Below are 17,634 nucleotides of genomic sequence, written 5' to 3'. Positions count from 1 at the left end.
TAATATGTTGTGGAAGAAAGAGGAGGGGTTCTGACATCAACTTGGCCTTTAATTGTGTTTGACTTTAGGTCAGCTGTCCTCTCTAAGCCTCATTTTCCTGCTCTGTAAAATGCTTTGAGGAATCCCAGATTCATTCTCAATCTGATACTCAAGAATGTCTCTAACATCTCATCCAGAAAAAATACTATCTTCCTATTAAAGTGTAAGAAAATCCAAATAAATCAGAAAATAATTTTTTAAGAAAACACTAATAATTTCCAGATAATTTTTTCATAGGACTCCCAAACTGCACTTCAAATATAAAAAAGGAACAAATATTTTCATGAGCATATGGAAAAAATATACGTGACTGTCACATATAATTTTTAACAGCTTTAGTGAGATATAATTTATAGATCATAAAATTATCCCCTTGTAAGTATACAGCTCAATAATTTTATAGCTCAAACTCACAGAAGTTACTACATTTATATAATTTACTAAATCTATCATAATCCATATTCAGAACATTTCCATTACTCTAAAACATTCCATTTTACCCATTTATGGTGAATCTCTCTGTTCCCACCCTTAGCTCTAGGCAACCACTGGTCTACTTTCTTGTTTTCTGGTAATTAAATATAAATGGACATACATGACATGTTGTCTTCTGCACCTGGCTTCTTTCACTCAGCATAATTTTTATGAGACTCATCCATCCATATTGTATTACTAGTTCAGTCCTTTTAATTGTTAAATAGAATTTGATGAATATATTACATTTTGTTTATTCAGTCCAAATATTTGATGAATATTTGGATTGTTTCCAGTTTTAGCTATGAATAACGCTGCTATAAAATTTCATGTACGAGTCTTTGTGTGAACATATATTTTTATTTTGGGGAGGTAAATATGTAGGTGTAAAATTTTGGGGTCATATGGTAAGTTTATGCATAATTTATTAAGAAACTCTCAAACTTCTCCAGTTTTATATTAATTGTAAAGATTGTGAATATTTCTCTTGCTTGAGGACCACTCCAAATTGTGATCATCCAGAAAATGAGCTGTCTTGTTTTATCAATGTCACTAAATATATGTTAGATAACAAAATTAATTATTTTAAGCCCTGAGGTTTCTATCTTTAGTCATTAATGAAGATGAGATTGGCTGGGCATGGTGGCTCATGCCTGTAATCCCAGCACTTTGGGAGGACAAGGTGGGCAGATCACATGAGGTCAGGCATTCGCGATCAGCCTGAGCAACATGGTAAAATCTTGTGTCTACTAAAAATGCAAAAATTAGTCAAGCATAGTGGCACGTGCCTATAATCAGAACTACTCAGGAGGCTGAGGCAGGAGAATCGCTTGAACCCGGGAGGCAGAGGCTGAGGTGAGCTGAGATCATGCCACACATGGGCAACACAGTGAGACTCTACCTCAAAAAAAAAAAAAAAAAAAAAGATGACATCACTTATTTTGTTATAATAATTTTTTTAAAATATTGTGATTCCAAATTTATCCAGAAAACAAGAAATACACTTTTTGCAAAACAATACAATGACCATTGACATTCTTAGAAATGAGTTTGAAGGCTGGACATGGTGGCTCACACCCGTAATCCCAGCACTTTGGGAGGCCATGGTGTGCAGGTCATCTGAGATCAGGAGTTTGAGACCAGCCTGACTAACATGGAAAAACTCCATCTCTACTAAAAATACCAAATTAGCCGGACGCGGTGGTGCATGCCAGCTACTTAGGAGGCTGAGGCAGGAGAATCGCTTGAACCCAGGAGGTGGAGGTTATGGTGAGCCAAGATCATGCCATTGCACTCCAGCCTGGGCAACAAGAGCAAAACTCCATTTCAAAAAAAAAAAAGAAATGAGTTTGAAGCAGAATAAATTACTGAGTTGTCTTTTCAATCTCCAGTCATTTCAGTTTTAAGAATAGTTTAGTCTATACTAATTAGGTGAATATTTGTTCACCATAAAATTAATCAGTTCTGAAGACATTAACTTTATTTGTACTTAAAATTAAAATGAAATTCCATGTACATTTTGACCTTGTAACCAAATGCTTCAGTTGGGTTTTTCTATGAAAATAAATAGCTATCTTTTCTGACCAGGGATTTATTACTATTTTGACAATATTTGTCATTTTTATAGTAATAATTAAAACATTTTGAATTCCAAAATATTTTTCAATATTAATAAAATATTGAAATTTTGACTTACACACATATCTGATATATCTCATTACTAACATCTCTGATGGTTTGCTATTAATGTAGTATTTGAGCTTTACTAGGTAAGAAAAAGAAAGTCAAAGTGGCTTGGCATCATTGCCTAGTAGGCTGACATTATTAAAATTTCCTCATCTTGCATAGTGGATGTGACCCAAGTTTAAGACGAGGTACTTAAAATAGAATTTTATAACATTTATCCAATGTTAGCAAAATCTAACTGAATGAATCCATTTGAAAAAAAGTCTTCCTGATTTTAAATTGCAGAAATAAGAAGGAAGGCTGTCTCATAACTTTTTATCAGGCACATTTTTTTTCTTGTATTTTAAACCTAGGAGCTACAATGAATTGCCCCACTTCACTCAAAACTCTGAACTTGAAAGTGAAGAAATGTGATTGTCCTTTGAGTAGTCCCAATACTGCCCATGGAGAATTGTTCCTTAGACACTGCAAATAAGAATATAGTAATTCCCACTGGTTATACTATTCCCCAATGTGAAATGAATTAATTTAAATGGTAAGAAAGAGAGCCCAGGAGATAGAATAAGGGACTGGAGTAAGTTGAAGTTGAGATAGTACACTGTTAGGTAGCAAAAACTACGAAGCTGGGGAAAAAAAAACAAAACAAAACAGATAAAGAATGGAGGATAAGGCAATTTATTGGTAGCAGGAATTAGACCCAAGGGAACACTAGAGGGAATCCAAGATTGCAGGGCTAAGGTGCCCAAACCTTCAATAGCTCCGTACCTGCTGTGACCTGAAGAGGTCACACATGTCATGGATGGGTAGGAATTAGTCAGCCAAAGTTTAAGTGTGCATATTGGGTGAAGAGGGAGGGCAGGAACAGCATTTCAGACATAAGGAATAGCACGAGCAAAGGTGCTGAGGGAGGAAGTAGATGATGGATTTAAAGATCCTAAACAAAGTCAGTGTGGTGGGATATAATGGGTTAAGGAATATGCAGGGAAGTTATAGAGGACAGGAGGTCAGATCATGCAGAGCCCTTGTAGAACACATTAAAATACATGTTAGAAGCAAAGTTAAATTGTTTTTCCCTACGAAGCTACACACAAGCCAAACTTCTGAGAAATGAATAATGCAAAATTCAAATCTTAGATGATTAAAAATATGTCCACACGGTAGAAATGTGGCCTCACAAGTTCTTTTTTTTTTTTTTTTTTTTTTTTTTGAGGCGGAGTCTCGCTCTGTCGCCCGGGCTGGAGTGCAGTGACCGGATCTCAGCTCACTGCAAGCTCCGCCTCCCGGGTTCACGCCATTCTCCTGCCTCAGCCTCCCAAGTAGCTGGGACTACAGGCGCCCGCCATCTCGCCCGGCTAGTTTTTTGTATTTTTAGTAGAGACGGGGTTTCACTGTGTTAGCCAGGATGGTCTCGATCTCCTGACCTCGTGATCCGCCCGTCTCGGCCTCCCAAAGTGCTGGGATTACAGGCTTGAGCCACCGCGCCCGGCCACAAGTTCTTAGCAAGAAGCAGCTCAAATGCTCAGAACAAGATTTGATTTCAGTAGGAAAAAAATGCTGTTGTTAAAATGAAAAGTGCCAAACATATTTTACAACTAGATTATAGTTTAAATGGAATTCGATCCATACAGGTCCTTACTGCAAACAGAATGTGTTACTAAAATCAGCTGTTATTAATTCCGTTTTTAGCCAAAAGCTAGATGAAAACAAAGCAATTGCAGTTTAATTGTCACTATTGGCAGTGACAGCCTGGGAATTAAACTGCTTACAACTTACTATATGAATACTTCTGTCTTTCCCAAATCACTCATTTCACTTCCCTCCCAGACTGGTGGCACATTTTCATCTCCCTTTCCTCTACCCCAGTAATAGTCCCTGCATTGACTTTTTAACTTAAAAAATTATACAAATAATACTGCTTGAGTATCCTTTAGCCTAAATGTTTGGGACCAGATATTTTTCAAATTTTAGATTTTTTTCGGATTTTGGAATATTTGCATTATACTGGTTGAGCATCACAAATCCAAACATTCAAAATCCAAAATGCTCTAATGAGCATTTCCTTCAAGTATTTGGGATACTCAACTTGTACACATTTATTTTAATAAGAAATTTAAGAGAGTTAGGAAAGAGAATATTTTTTAAAAGTTATTCATTTAATATGCAGATAAATCTTCTGTAAACATTTTTGTATGTTCTTCCAGATATTTTTTCCTAGGAATAATATATTACAGTCTACAAAAATAAGGTTACACTCCAAGTGCTGTTCCATAACCTGTATTTTCTTCAATATAAATATAGCTTTATAGCTTTATTTTTAATGACACTACTATCTTTCAATTAATTCATGGGGAATTTTCCCTGATAGTAGGTAAACTGACCCTATATCATCTCAGTGAGTTAGCACAGTTTAACAATCATCTCAATAAATTCACAATTGAAGTTATTTATTTATTTATTTATTTATTTATTTATTTATTTATTGTTGAGACAGATTCTCTCTCCGTCACCCAGGCTGGAGTGCAGTGGTGCGATCTCAGCTCACTGCAGCTTCTACCTCACAGGCTCAAGCAATTCTCGTGCCTCAGCCTCCCAAGTAGCTGGGACTACAGGCGTACAACACCATGCATGGCTCTTTTTTTTTTTTTTTTGGTATTTTTAGTAGAGACAGAGTTTCGCCATGTTGACCAGGCTGGTCTTGAACTCTTGGCTTCAAGGGATCTGCCCACCTTGGCCTCAAAAGGTGCTGGGATTACAGGTGTGAGCCACCATGCCTGGTCAACAATTCAATTTATTTTGGTGAAATTTGGTATTCGTTTTAGGGATAAGGTATTGATCTTACAAAGTTTGAGCTCAGTTTTTAAAAGTAACATTTGAGATCTGTTTTATTGAATTCATATGACAATTAGATAAGCTCATTGTATTGTTTGTGAGATTATTGCTAAAAGTTTTGGCTATGGAAGCACTGATATTTCCATGACCTTGAGATTGCTCGTGTGATCCTATAAGGAGTGGTGTTTTGAAGGAGGAGGACTGTATAGTGGAATGTAATGGGCCACAGGGTTTAGAGCTGGAAAATCTGTATTCAAGTCCCAAATTAAACCCACAATTCCCCTTTTGCTCAACTGCTATATGAATAATTCACTTACTATCCAAATGTCACCTTTCCCCCTATAAAGTAGTATTAATCATAGAACTCTCTCAGAGTTGATGGGAAGATTAAGTGAAATAGATTGTGAAAAGCAGTTCCTGAACTGTGCAGCTCAGTAATGGTTGTTTTTGATCCGACTTCATCCATGGGTTCTTTTTGATTTCAGTGTACTTTGAATTTTTAACATTCCTTGTCTTTCAACCAAAAATTCATTCCATATAGATGTTGTTTATATGCAGACTATAAGCTATACAAGGATACTGTCCCTAGCACAGTGCCTGGCAAAGAAAGGATATTCAATTAATATGTTTTGAATGAATGAACAAACACATACAATAATTTTTTCAAATGGAAAATATTATGCTTGATAGGAATTAATACTATAATAAGCAAATGCATCTCTTCAAATAAACTGTACTGTACTGGAGGATATAGACTTGTAAGAGTTATTACTCAATGCACTCAACAAATTCTACACAGAGGAGGGAGCCACATGCAGAGGTAATTCAGAGGAGCATTGACTAGTTAGAAGTGGGTGAGTCAGGAATGGTATCACAGAAGAAGTGGCATCTGATCTGGGTCTTGAATGTCAAGAAGGACTTGTCCAGAGAATGGGAAGAAGGAAAATTCAGACTGAGGAAAAGTAAAGATGAATGTTGAGGTGTTGATATCTGTGATAATTCATTCTACATGACATTATATAAGGTGTACACTGTCAACATCTCTTTCTGGTCAAACACTCTTTTCATCTACTCTCTTTTAAAAATTAATATGATTGTAAATATCTAATGGCATTTCATATCATTTCCACAAGGAAATATTTCTTCTGAGTGGAGAGTTATTTCTAAGGGCTCTAATTATCATATGCATGTACTTGATCTCTGTGGTGTCCATCCTCATCCAGGCATCTCATAATAGTCATTCATGGTAACGTGACAACCTGCTTTATGGGGCTGAGGCCACGTGCCTAGGGAACATTACATTAATCCCAGCACACTAAAGTCAACTGAGGATAAGATGCGCCCAAAACCTCTCTAAAGAACAATGTGAACTAATTGGTAACATTCATCTGCCACATTAATTGCTCACAAGAGAATAACAAAGTATCTATTATTTCCCACACCAGCATTAGAATAATGCCAATGGTTTTAATGATTCTAAAAATATCTGAGATAAGTCTAGTGCAGATTGGAGAATCCCAAGTTTCAGACATTTGTTTGAAGTTCTCATTTCCCATAACTTCTGTGTAGCATTGCAGACCTCTGACCAACCTACTATATCTGCCCTTACTTGTGTATGCATGTGTGTGAGCACCCTTTGCTCCACCTCTCCCTACACCTTGATTTTACTCTGTGACACGGTGGTATCCTAATTCTCATTTTCCATGAAATCTCCATCTCTCTCCATTACTTCTCTTCCTCCTCTGGCCCTCAAAACATGGCAATTCACAAAGGTTCTGCCTTTTGCTCCTTTAGGGAACTCCTTTACAGTTAAGGCTTCAATCATAACTTAGCTGCTAACTATAAGTAGCTTAGCTGATTCTGATATCTGAACCTCTATTTCTGAATACTCGTTTGGCTCCAGCCCTACAGGCTTTGTGAGCCACTGACACTTCCGTTCATGCGGTCAGGCTCCAACCATCATTATCTTCCTCAAAACCAGTTTACTTTTCTACCATCTGTGATGTGTCACAGTCCTAGGCACCCGAGTCACACTTGAAGAGTCGGGTTTTATACACACCTTGATCCAAAACCTGCATAAAACACGGAGAAGTCCAAATGCAAGGATGCCTGTGACTTTGTTTCATTACCATCCTGAGGACTTGGAGCAGTGGTTCTCTTCTGAAAGACTAAAATTCTAATTAAAACGTGAGTTTTCTTCTTTTCCTTCTCCTTGACCACTTTGGTGCAGGTCATCCTGAGCCCAAAATTTTATTATAACAGAAGACATTCTTATGGACAAACCGTATAAAGGTTATGGTTTCATTTCATTTAAATTACTTGCAATGAGTTGTAAACAAGTCAATGTTTTCCAGCAATTCCTATCTCACCTTCTTTCTTAGCCCCACCCAACAAGATCACTGTTTATTAACTCTAGTTCACCCCATTTGTACACAGTTGAAGAAAATCCCAGCTCCTCCTGCTAGTATTCTGATCTCTAAGTGGAAAAGGCATTTTTATCTCTTGTCTACAAATAATCCCTTAAATTTTGGCCAAAACTGTCTCCCTTCCAGATCAATTCATCTCAAGAAACATTTTAAGTTCGCAATACCTACTGCACAACATAGTGACCATAGTTAATAACAATATAGTTAATAACAATTCAAGTACACTTGAAAATTGCTAAAAGTAGACTTTAAGATACAAAAAAGGTCATGTGAAGCAATTAGCTTGGTTAATTAGCTTGATTTAGCCATTCTACAATGTATACATATTTCAAAACGTCATGTTATATACCATAAACACATAGGATTTTTGTTAATTAAAAATAATTAAATAATAAGAAAATGATGTTAGCCTTGTATATGTACTATATACTGCATCTTTAGTACTAGAAAAAAATTAAACACTCTAACTGTAATTTGGTACAAAAACACCATGGAATATGCTATTTGATCTATTAATATGTACACAAAATAGTTATATTTCATTTAAATTAAAAGAAACAAATAGGTATTTTATAATTTAAGAAAACTGTTGTGCTGGCTTCGGCAGCACATATACTAAAGTTGGAAGTATACAGAGAAGATTAGCATGGCTCTTGCGCAAGGATTACACACAAATTTGTGAAGTGTTCGATATTTTCATAAATAAAAGAAAGAATTGTAAATAAGATACATTAAAAAAAGAAAAGTATTTTTAGAGAGAGGCTCATCAGCAAAGCACTAAGACACCGAGGACATAAATACAAAATCATCTCAACTTGGAATTGCTTGTTTCTCTTTTATGTATTCTAGATGAAGTTCCTATTCCACCTTTCCTTTTATTTCTATAAAATTCCACCTGGCTCCCCTGAGCTGTTTACTTGCTCTATTTTACCCACTCTTTGACTCTCTCTTTGCATTTCTAGCTTCTAAAACTTCATCCTGCATCCTCTTGATGTCATCTTTGATTCTTTTCACTTTTCAAATATACTTCTTTCAAACCCATGTAGGAAGGGCTCATTCCTTTTTGGGTAAATGCATTTCTGGGCTTCAAACACTAGGCAACTTTGTCTCCTGTGCCTACATAATATCCATAGGCTTGGCGTGAAAAGACCAGCCAGTCTTACCCATTTTTATAATTAACAACCTCATTACCTTTCCAGTCCACCCTTCCCACTATTTCTGGGTTAATCACTGTATAATACTACTTTATTATGTTATCTCTTTCCTCTTCCCCTGCTGGACAAAAACAGCACGTGACTCCTTAATGCTCACAGAATAAACGTCAGAATAAGGCTATACTCATAAATGACAAAATAGACGATCACAAAATAATGTCATAGGCACAGGCTAAATAGTGTGTATGCAAAAATGAGTAAGATACTACATCACACCTCAGTAGTGAGGGATTCTGATCTCCAAGAGTTAACTTTGACACACGATAAGAGCTATATGCAAAAAATTACATTTACAAAGGAAAACAAGGATTTTTCTGCGGCATGTAAGAAGATACTGTTGGGAACACTTCTCAGAGAAAGAAACACCATTTTTTTTGAACTCAAAGAGATTACCAGACAGTTAGACAGACGATTGTCATACAAAGCAATGCTTTACATTTCTTGAATTTAGAGGGAGTGGGTATTATTCTCTAGGCAAAGGTTCATGCAGAAGGTGAGACTTCAGCTTAACTTTGAAAATAAGAGTCAAATAAAAGGCAGGACTTGAAAGAATATTTCAGGTAAAAAATGGTAGCAGTAAGAAGCCCACATTGAACTGCAAACCCTGTACAAAATTTAAAAAAAGCAAATAGACCAGTTTGATTAAATAGAAAGGATCATGCTCATAGATACTTGGAAACTCAGAGTTGGGAAGAACTTAAATGTAATTGTAACTATTCTCCCTCCCTCTTGGGGCCAGACTGTAGATTAGCTCTTAGGATGAACTGTCTTTCTCGCTCCCAAATACTAGTACATTTAACAAAGGTCCAGATACAGTGACCTCTAGCACTATATTTCTGGTGCTCATCAGAACAACTCCTCTCAAACACAGCATTTAGAAATATACATGAGATAGTTACCTTTTAATTATTATTAATTTATATATCTTTTAATTATTTAGAAATAATTCAGTGGTCATATGAAAGACTTATTGCTATTTTCTAATGTGGCGTAATAACCCAAAACTTGGAATCAGCAATACAAACAGGAAGCATTAACTTCAGACCAAAAAGACAACAACTCCAATTTTTTCTTCTGGTAAAATTATAAAAAGGACAAAGAAGGCTGGGAGTCATGAAATCTTGGAATTACCCTTTGGATAGAATTTCACTGGCTCACGATCAGTCAAGAAATATCAATTTAAGGCTTATTGTCACTTACATGCCCTTCCTTCATACATTTATTTTTAAAATAGCCATTCTCTGGCAGCCTCTCCTCATTCCTTATCCATTTCCTCTATCCTTCGTTGTTACAATTTATTTAAATAAAGTAGCAATAAACTGACTATGTTAAGAATGACAGGTACTTTACAATATAAGTCTCAGCTATGCCCTTCAAAAACATGTGGAATGAGACCAGCCTAGATCTAAACAGTTCCACAGACCTTTACATCACACACGGATGATCTTGATAGATAATTAGCATGAAAATCTTGTTTGAGTGGCAATGGATTAGTTCATCTGCATTATTACTAATGGGGTGGTGAACGCTTTTCCTCTACATTCTGGGCCCCAACTAAAGCACCAGATAAACTGTCACATAAATCCGCAAGACATAAAAGCACACATGGAAAATGCCTATTAGCAGCTGTCATTATTATCAAGAAACAGCACGTTACCACCAAGCCCAGGGCAAAAGTAAACGTGTTTGTCATCTCTTTAATGTTTTAAATTTTGACTTTTTTTTCTTTATACAGAATCATAAAGCTCAACTGGCAAGGGATTGGGCAGGGAAAGTAAGACATGTCTCTTCTCATAAAATCAGCAAAGGCATTCCATAACCACACAGAGCAGTCAGCACGTGTGTCATCAGGCAGAAGTGGAAGTTTTGATGTTGAGAATCCCAGCTGCATATTTCTAGCATGAGGGGCTTGCTGTCTGCTCAGTAAAAGAGCAGACTGGATCCAAGAAAAGACTGCGGTCCTGTCCCTGATAGAGATCCAAGTACGATACTCCATGCATGTCAGACGGGTGTCTCAATAGCATCATCAGAGCAGGGCAAGGCACAGGGCTGGGTGGACTTTTTAACAAGTGAAGATGAACTTTACTGTCGCAAATGTCTGTGCTGATTCAGTTTCCCTTTACAACATGTTCACTGGGACTTTTTTTTTTTGCCCTGTAAATTATATTGGATGATTTCCATGCATGTAGCAACTATTAAATATAGTGGCAGCCACATTAGATGTTTTACTTATGTGTTTCTCTTCTTCATAAGATTTTAAATTAGATTATTCTCTGCCTGTATCCTCCATTGTTTGGATAATATTGTTATATCTCCCATTTCACAGATGTCTTCTAATTAGAATTCTACCATACAACAAGAAGTAATAGTATTAACAATACTTTACACATGGAATCTTTTGCATCTGTCTACAAATCTGCAAGGAAGGTTGGTATTTCTTTTTCTTAAAATCATTATAAAAATCCAATCACTCATTTATTTAACAAATATTTATTGAGTACCTAGAATATGCAAAGCTCTCTGCCATAAGCTGGAACAAAACAAACAGTCAATAAAAACAAAAAAACCCGTATTTTCATTGAGTTGACCTTCTAGTGAAAAGAGATAAATAAAGAAATAATAAGTAAAACATATGGTATGTCAGGCCAGTCACGGGGGCTCATGCCTGTAATCCCAGCATTTTTGGAGGTCGAGGTGGGCAGATCACCTGAGGTCAGGAGTTCGAGACCAGCCTGCCCAACATGGTGAAACCCGGTCTCTACAAAAATACAAAAAATAGCCAGGCACGGTGGCAGACACCTGTAATCCCAGCTACTCGGGAGGCTGAGGCAGGGAGAATTGCTTGAACCCGGGAGGTGGAGTTTGTAGTAAGCTGAGATCGCGCCACTGCATTCTAGCCTAGGCAAGAGCAAGACTCAGACTCTGTCTCAAAAAAACAGAAAAACAACATACACACACACACACACACCCCCACACACACACACACAAAATATATATGGCATGTCGAATGATGGGGCAGATACCGCCTCTGTTTCTTGATACCTGATTCCCCTATTATTCTGACCACATGAAAATTATATGTCCCCATCTCTTGAAGTTAGTCACAATCATGTAACTAATTCTCACCAGCAGATTGTGCACAAAAGGGACATAAGCCACTTCCAGGTCAATTCATTAAGTTGTTGGTGCCAGACCCTCCAACTCTGTTCTTCCTGTCCTGCAAGGAAGCAACTGACCAGATGGAGCCTGGGTCTTGAGAGACTACAATCAGAGACCCTGGTAAACATGTGATTGAGCAAAATAATATGTTTCTATGTTTTTAAGCCTTTGAGATTTGGGGGTTTGTTGTTGAGACACAATCAAGCCTAAGCTAACAAGTACAGGTGGTGATAAATGCTGAGGGGGAAAGTAAAGCAAGGAACCAGGAGGAGTCAGGGTGGGAAGGGGCACAATTTTTGATAGAGAGGGGAGGAGGCTTCACTTTAGAATAAAGCCCTGAAGGAAGTGAAACAGATAATGATAATAACGCACCATTCAGACATTTGGAGGAAGAACATTCTAGTCAGAAGGAATACCAAGTGCAAAGACCCAGAGAAAGGAACTTGCCTGGTTACTGTGGCTATAGGAAGATGAGTGAGGAGAAAACAGGAAGAGGTGAAGCTAGAGGTAGCTGGGCCAGATGGATAGGGTCTTGGAGGACATTGAGGGAATTTGGCTTTTATTCTGTGATGGTAAGTTATTAGAGGTTTTTGAGCAGAGAAATGATTAAAATCTGATTTATATTTTTACAGAATTACTTTAGGTGCTGTGTTGAGAATATTCTAAGAGCCAAAAACAGGGAAACTATTTAGGAAACTATAGCAATAATCCAAGTAAGAGATGGTGTTAGTTTCAATCAAGGTGGACGATAATTTGAGTAAGAAAAATAGAGAAAAATTTTCTTGATAAAACTTGAAAGAGCTAAAAATCTTGTCGATGAATCAAAAGAGAAATTTATGAGGAGCTGCAGATGTCTCCAGTTTTATTGACCGGAGTAATGGAAAGATAGAGTTGTCTTTAGTTGAGTTGGGAAAGACTACAGGACAGGAAAATATGGGGTAGAGGCATTTAGAAGCTAGGTTTTGAACAGGCGAAACCTGCATGTCTATTAGAAAGCCAAATAGAGATATTAAGTAGGGAGTTAGATAAATGGATCTGAAGTTGAAGGGAGTGGTCAGGGCTAGAGATATAAATTTGGAACTTGTTAGTATTTAGACCGTATTTAAAGTCATAAGACTAGATGAGATCACCAAGGGAGGGAGAGCAGATAGAAGAGATCCAGGAACTCAGTCCTGGGACACTCCAATTTAACAGACTGGTAAAATGAGAATGAATCCGCAAAGGAGACTTAATAGCAGCCAGTGAGAAAGGAGGAAAACCAGACAAAAGAGGAAACTTGAACCCAGAGATGTTAAACTACTTGCTAAGGGAGAATCAAACCTTAAATTTGACCCTGGCTCCCCTGTTCACAGCTCAGCTCCTGATGCAGGGAAATTGTGAGGTACTTAGTGTACCTGCTTATTACTATTTGTGGACTCTATCATTAAAATAGTCTAAGTCAGTTAATTCATGGATTGATATATGGTAAAGACAAAGCATCTGGTTTCAATCCTTGGAGATTCTTGATATTTAGAGCTGGAGGAAAATGACAAAACCAGCGACACTGAGAAATAGCTCAGGAGGTAAAAGAAAAGACAATGGAGTTTTGGAATCCATAAGGAAAAACATGTATATCTCATGAAATAGAAAGTGGACACTATCAAATGTTGTCGACAGATTAACTAAAACAAGCTCAGAGTTGCTTTAGTTAATCTGTTGTTAAATCCTAATGGACTATATTCTGAATATAAGACAATGAGTTTGATTGTAAATCCTCACCTGCTGGTGAAGATAAGAAATACATTTATTATTTTAAAAAATTGTCCAAATTGAGAAATATGTGGCTGGTGCTAAAAATAATAAGTTGACCAAAAAATGAGAAGGAGAACAAAGAAGAGATAAAGTGAGTGAGGAGAGACAAAGCAACAGTTGGAACAAGTATTTCCTTTGCTGCCTTAATTCATTAGCGTGAATGTACTTTGAGGATATACTTAACCAGAAGGATAAGCAACAGTATTTTATCCAGTACAATTTTACCACGTGATAAATATCCAGTAATGTATACATTGGGAAACTAATAAAAGGAGTAAGGCATACCTATAGTTTTAAAACAGGAATATATTATGAATGTGTCCTAAAACTTTTGTAAAACATTGAATTTCTGGTATCCATTCAGGATGTAAACATTACTCCCACCTTTGCAACAAGCAAAAAAGAAAACAAACAACCTCCAAACAGTCTTCAAATTTGTAATGTTTCTAAAACTCATCAAAGAGCTAAAGTTGCAAAGAAAACGGAAATCAAACATAAGCATATCCAAAGAGAGACGCCACTGGATGCTATAAAAGCTAGTAAGATAAATTTGGTTAAAATTTTTAGTGAATTCCTAAAAGCCTGGAAATGTAGACTATCATTCGAATACAGAATCCCTGAGAATCGAGGACACAAAGGGAGTTTTTATCTACTTGTGGGCTCTTCACAAACCTCATGGTTACTTACAGAAAAGATCGGAAACAGCAAGAGAGTTCTGAGAATGCCCCCCATGGACATTCTCAAAACCACCCAGATCCTTTTATCTTTCCTATGGACCATAAGCCTAACCCCACAGGGGAAGAACAACCATCTTGTTGCTCCAGGGCATAGGTGAAGATCCACTGCAGCCAGAATCAGGGAACAGAAAAACATGCTGTGTTCCTAAGGGAGGGATGGGAATATCTTCTAGGCCAGACCATTAGAAACCTTCCACAGAGAGGAAAAGACCCCAATCCTAAGACCCAGAACATGGGGCCTCCTTAAGAATAAGGCTGAATCAAAACCACAAAAAGACTCGTCAATGTCCCCTATCAATCGGCTAATAATCATTGCATAACAAGTAACAATAGTCTACTGCCCAGGTGAGCATTTAAAGGTTGGAGAAAAACCTTCTTTGCGGTGTAGGCTCAAAGGGAAGATCCAAAGCTGAGGGTAGGGTAGAACAGACATTTAAAAAAAATACTCTCTGGTAAATCAGTCTTGACTTTATAAGATAATGCTACAGAAATTTGAGGCCTGTGGTGCACTGGGGTAGCCATGGCAACAACATAATGCAAACTCAGCTCAACTAATGACCCAGTTGTCTCAATGTACCACAGTAAAGGCCTAACAAAAGAAAATGCATGCAAATTTTCAGCCTTAAATCTATTTCCCTCAGTGTCTACTGTCCTACATAATGTCTATATATGACTATATAAATGTCAGTTTTTCTAAAAAAAATTATATTTGCAAAGAACCAAAAGAAAAAAAGGATAACACCCTGTCAAGAGACAAATCAATCAACATAACCAGAGTTTGATATGACACAGATGTTGGAACTATTACATGGGGAATTTAAAATAATTATGATAAACATGCTTAAGGCTCTTATGGAAAAGATAGTATGTATACTCAGATGATAATTTCAGAAGAATAAAAAAGAATAAGAAAGAATCAAAGTGAAATATCAGAAATGAAAAAATAATAGAGAAAAGAACAAGGAATGAAGATTTTTTTAAAGTAGGGCATTCAAGAGGGGTAGTATGAATGAGTGCAACATGCATGTAACTGGAAACTTGGAAGACAAAGAGAGAATTGAACAGAAGAAATGTTTGAAGAGAGAAATAATTGAAGAATTTTTTAAAATAAATAAACACCAAATCACATATCCACATCATCTTTGAATTGCTGGAAAAACAAAAACTGGAAGATGAGCATGGCAAAAAGACATATTACAGACAGAAGAATAAAATACATTAAAGAGGAAGATTCTTATAGAATATCTGCATAGGCTCAATCTAATCATGTCTCGTTAAAAGCAGAGAACTTTCTATGGCTGCAAGCAGGAGATATGAGGCAGAAAGGACGTCAGAGAAATTCAAAGCATGCAAAAGACTCAACCCATAATTGCGGACTTTGAAGATGAATGAAGGGAACCACATGCAAGAAATATTGGTGGCCTCTAGAAGCTGAAAATGACTTCCAGCCAACAGTCAGCAAGGAAACAGGGTCCTTATTTAACAACCAGGTGAAACTTACTTCTGCAAAGAACCTGAATGAGCCTGGAACTGGATTCTCACCCTCTGGCCCTCACAACACCCCAGCCTCCAGATGAGAGCCCATGCTAGCTGACACTTTTATTTCAGTCTTGTAAGACTTGGAGCAGAGAAACTAGCAAAGCCCACCCAGACTTTTGACCTACAGAGCTGTAAGATAATAAATTTGTGCTGTTTTAAACTGCTAGGTTGGTGGTAATTTCTTATGGCTGCAATAGAAAACGAATATAGTGTCTTTACATCAGACCACTCAAAGGCAGACTTTATAAATAGTAAGGCACAACAAAGGAAGCCCTAGTACCAACCAGGCTAAAGAAAGAAGTGGCTGGGGCCTGATTTCAGGCACTGAAATACTATCCCCAAACATACCTCACCCCAGCTGCTCACCATCACTCTTGAATTTCCAATTTTAAATTACAGTGTCAATTTTAGAGACACAAGCTACCTGTGTTAATAACAAACAGAAAATTATCAAGAAATGCTCTCTCCTAGGGCTCAGGTAGAAATCACACATACTTAGGAAGTGAAGGATCACTGCAGGATGGAGTGAGGTTGACAGCAATAAACACTATTCAAAAGATCAAGAAATGTAATGATCCCCCATTTCGAAAGAATAAGAGGGATGGTCAGATACAACAGTTGATGGGATACCAGTGAGAACATCATATAGGCAAAGGAGAAGAAAACTTATCCTAATTCATAATTAGAGCTACATCAAGTTATGAACCCAGATACAGATATTATCACTGCTACTATGATGCAAAAAGTCACACTCTTGTTGTGCAAGATTCCATGTGTTACAAAAATTGAACTTTCTATTAAGACATTTCTATGTAAGTCAGCCATAAAATTACCTTCAATAAATCTGTTCCACTTCCAAAGGATCCCAGTCTTTAACTACAGCCTCTTCCTGCTTGTTAAACTACTTTCTCCACACTCTTAGACATCATTGAAAAATAGCCTTCATGGATGTTTTTTATTTCCTCCCAAACTAGCAGCCTCTTCCACGGTACATGATTAGATTCCATGGCCCATCACTGCAATGATCTTCTTGCCAAACCTCCAAATACGTAGCTTACTTTTTTCCTGTCACATCCTTCTAGAGATATCTCAACTGTGGATGAGCCCAATAATCTCCTTTCATGGCACCTGCCTCCAAGTGGCAAACTCTTCTAGAAAACATCACATAATAGAGAAGATGGTATAAGTATAAATTCATGGTCACTAATCTCAAGTGGGTCTTCATTCCTCTTGCCAAGTCATTCTCATCTTCTCCCATAACTTGTCAAATTTTAGCCCTTTCTTCTGACTTCTATCTCCTCACTTGGCAGACTCTCTCTTCAACAGAAAATTGAACTCATTGAATAGAAACTCCCTCAAATTCCCACTTTTGAACCTATAAACCTGTCTACGTCAACACCCATCCCTCTCCTTTCTTGTTCTGCATAACAGGAATTGGCTGTCCCTTTATCTAATTACTCTGTCTATACTCTACATCTTAGTAATTCTCCTTTTTTCCTTAGGAAAATTGCACTATTCAATGAGTTTCTTTCAACTTGGTCCTTATCTTTGACAGTTAAAACACTCAAATCTCGCTTATCTTAAAAAACAACAGTAACAAAACATTGTTCTCATCTGACCTTACATGCTCTTTCAGCTCTTGCTCCCTCTTCTCTCCTTCTATTTCCTTCTCCCTTCAGTCCACGAAATAGCTCCCTTCAGTCCATGAAATTAAGCTACTAAATAGCTTCTGTGTCAATT

The 17,634-nt window shown here is 37.1% G+C and overlaps 1 protein-coding gene and 1 non-coding gene across 29 annotated transcripts in view; one reads left to right on the top strand and one right to left on the bottom strand.

The window, feature by feature from the left end:
• ABI3BP (ABI family member 3 binding protein) overlaps positions 1-17,634 on the bottom strand; it is a 262,627-nt gene that overhangs the window by 212,463 nt on the left and 32,530 nt on the right. The window lies entirely within an intron of this gene.
• LOC117084578 lies at positions 8,046-8,152 on the top strand. Its single transcript, XR_004437511.1, has one exon. It is a non-coding gene; the product is annotated as a U6 spliceosomal RNA (small nuclear RNA).

This window comes from Trachypithecus francoisi, unplaced genomic scaffold, assembly GCF_009764315.1.
Source record: "Trachypithecus francoisi isolate TF-2019V2 unplaced genomic scaffold, Tfra_2.0 Lachesis_group0, whole genome shotgun sequence".
Taxonomy (NCBI): Eukaryota; Metazoa; Chordata; class Mammalia; order Primates; family Cercopithecidae; genus Trachypithecus; species Trachypithecus francoisi.
Note: the sequence above shows the minus strand (reverse complement) of the source record. Positions and strands in the feature narration are given on the sequence as shown.